Source organism: Alosa alosa, chromosome 10, assembly GCF_017589495.1.
Source record: "Alosa alosa isolate M-15738 ecotype Scorff River chromosome 10, AALO_Geno_1.1, whole genome shotgun sequence".
In the NCBI taxonomy this organism is placed as follows: domain Eukaryota; kingdom Metazoa; phylum Chordata; class Actinopteri; order Clupeiformes; family Clupeidae; genus Alosa; species Alosa alosa.
The window spans coordinates 14,397,507-14,400,727 of NC_063198.1; the positions used below are offsets into that span (position 1 = coordinate 14,397,507).

The following is a 3,221-nucleotide window of genomic DNA, read 5'->3' on the forward strand; positions in this document are numbered from 1 at the left end:
TTGCCTGCTAGTTTGTTAGCTTGACTTGCCTTCTGTGAAGGTAACGTTATATCCAGGGGTAAATTGATTAAATAGCTACCTGTTTTGAATTGTCAACTGTTTATATTTTATCAGAGGCCCTTTATGATGCATATACTGATCTTTATTTGTATGTACACAGCGTAATTATATATATGTTTTGATTGCCTGTTAGTTTGTTAGCTTTAAGCCCTCTGTAAAGGTAACGTTAACGTTATATCCAGGCGTTAAATTCATTAAATAGCTACCTCTTTTGAATTGTCAACTCTGTATATTATATAAATAGGCCCTTTATGGTGCATATGCTTATATTTATTTGTATGTGCACAGTGCAATTTATATATATTTTCTTAACTTGGTAGACAACCCGATTTTCAGTCATTGCCTGCTACTTAGTTATCTCGATTTTATGAGCTGTGAAGAAGGTATCGCTACACCAAAAATTACGAAGTTAAGTAGTGAATCTCTGACATATTTTATTTGGTAAATTATTGATGTTAGATTACTAGGATCATTAAGGTTGATTAAGGACGTTTTTTTTTTTAGGTTGTATCTGCTGAACCTGGCGTGTTAGCTAGTCAGCTGAGTACTGTGTATCTGATGCTAGTAGAAATAAGGTTTGTTTAATTACACCCTTGAAAGGGCTGTTGGATTGCATGTAAGAATACAAATTATTTTACACAAAAAATTATCATAAGCCATAATGAGCTTTAAAATGTTTATTACTCAGACAGTAGTGTGACTAATTTGTTTCTGTTGCTGGTCCCGGTCATTTGCAGGTTTTTTGGCTGACCATTGTCATCCATATTTTCATCGATCTTTGTCCTTGGGAAGCCATACATGCGGTAACCCTTCCGGACCCGATTGGTGCATCCAAATGCTGCACAGCCAACCATGGTATGACCACTGATTTACAAAATGATAGTTGTAACCAATGAACCACTCTACACCATTGAACATCACAGAGCTGGTGACAACTTTCCTCAACCACCTGCCCTCTGACTTTTTGAGAAAAGGTCAGAGGGCAGAGTTCATAACCAAACAAGGATCCTCCCTCCCTCTCTCTCCTCAACCACTTTTGAATTTGCTCAGGGCTATTATAAGTGTGGTAAAGTATAGTATATTTGCGACGTTATAATATGTTGTGAATGGTTTGCCCTATATATAGTGTTACCTGCTGTGTCCATTGTTGAATCTATTATCGCCCTATTTCGCTTTATCTGCTTTTTAGTGTCCAGGACACAGATGAAGAGGATGTTAGTATGCGTTGTCGAGAGGAACTGCCCTACAGTGACTGGCCATAGTGAATAGTGGAACTCCACAGGTGTGAGTCTGATGTATGCAAGAGAAAGTATAAAATGAAAATCATGAGACATCTGTCATCACATGAATGATATGGAAAAGAAAACTTAAGTTAGAGCCGTGGACTAAGCCAGAGCCATAGAGAGAAAGAGTTGCGACACTCTTTGATGTCACCGCCAGTGCAGTCACGTGGTTCGTGTAAACCGCTATAGTTCCAAAACATACGCTGGCTGTCATGTTCTTCTATGGGACAGACAGCAGCGACATGCTATTTAACGGTAAATATATATATAAACATACACCCTACTACTTTTTCAGCTGTTATTGCATGATTACATATTTGTTAATGTCAGTTTTGCCTTTTGAGAGGCAGGGTGACAACGAAAAAGCTGTATATTACTTAGAGATCGCTTTTACATTTTTGAGGGAAAAGCTTATGTTCATGTTCGCATGGACAGAAGTACAGGCTAGAACGGCTCTAACTTAAGTTTTCTTTTCCATATCATTCATGTGATGACAGATGTCTCATGATTTTCATTTTATCGCAACTGGGCTGTATTATTGATTACCGTGGATTTTGCTTATAAATTCGATTCAGCCATTAGCTTTACCTTGCTATAGCTTCTACCGTGGTCCATTCAGCATTTGCCTAGCAGCTAGCTCACTTCTGATAAGTGGTCACCCCCAGACCACAACGTGAAACATGATCATGTTAAGACTAAAAACATATTTTTAAGATTAAGCCATTCACATATTATCAAAAGCATTATGCTTATATGTTTGGGTCTATAGGTAAGTGCAGAGCTATTAAGATTTTTCTCTACGGCTCTGGGTTAATGCACAGAGTAAGAGTAAGGTTAGCTGCAGAGAGAGTGATAGAGAACAGTGACAGGCGACACTCCCATTGGACTCCGTTGTACTTTTTTGAGAAAGAACAGTCCATTCAGCATTTACACCCACTTCTTCTGATGAGGCAGGAGTTGACCACACAACCATGATAATTTTAATACTAAGCCATGCACAAAGAATCAAATATATTAAAGAATAACAACTCATTAAGCTTGGATAAATGAATCAAATATTGTTTAATAAAAAATACTGAGTGAGACAACAAGATGTGTGTGTGTGTGTGTGTGTATCTAACTGGAAAAACAAGAACAAAGTGAAGGAACAGGGAGGAATATTATAAGTGATTAATACATAAAAAGAAATCCTCCACATACATCAGGCTTCAGAATGCATCAGGGCTGAAAGGAAGGACAACATTCATAATAAAGGTACCTGGCATAAGATAAAAAATGAACAGTGTGGAACAAAAAAATGTGAACAAGCATGAACAAGGAACAAGCATTAATAATATCAACAAACATGCATTACAGTGGCCACAACAACGATACTGGTGGTCCAGCAAGTTCTGTTGAGACAGGGGCACAAATATATTCTAACAAGCCAGTTCACTCAGGACTGCCTAGAAAATACTTTCTCTTGCATACATCAGACTCACACCTGTGGAGTTCCACTATTCACTATGGCCAGTCACTGTAGGGCAGTTCCTCTCGACAACGCATACTAACATCCTCTTCATCTGTGTCCTGGACACTAAAAAGCAGATAAAGCGAAATAGGGCGATAATAGATTCAACAATGGACACAGCAGGTAACACTATATATAGGGCAAACCATTCACAACATATTATAACGCCGCAGAAATATACTATACTTTACCACACTTATAATAGCCCTGAGCAAATTCAAAAGTGGTTGAGGAGAGAGAGGGAGGGAGGATCCTTGTTTGGTTATGAACTCTGACCTCTGACCTATTCTCAAAAGTCAGAGGGCAGGTGGTTGAGGAAAAGTTGTCACCAGCTCTCTGTGATGTTCAATGGTGTCGCGGGTTCATTG

At 38.5% G+C, this 3,221-nt stretch overlaps 1 long non-coding RNA gene across 1 annotated transcript; it reads right to left on the minus strand.

Annotated features, from left to right (window-relative positions):
* Positions 1 to 2,386: 2,386 nt before the first annotated feature.
* LOC125302311 lies at positions 2,387 to 3,013 on the minus strand. Its single transcript, XR_007194888.1, has 2 exons — positions 2,698 to 3,013; positions 2,387 to 2,567 (listed from the first exon to the last, which is right to left on the minus strand). It is a non-coding gene; the product is annotated as an uncharacterized LOC125302311 (long non-coding RNA).
* Between the last annotated feature and the right edge of the window lie 208 nt (positions 3,014 to 3,221).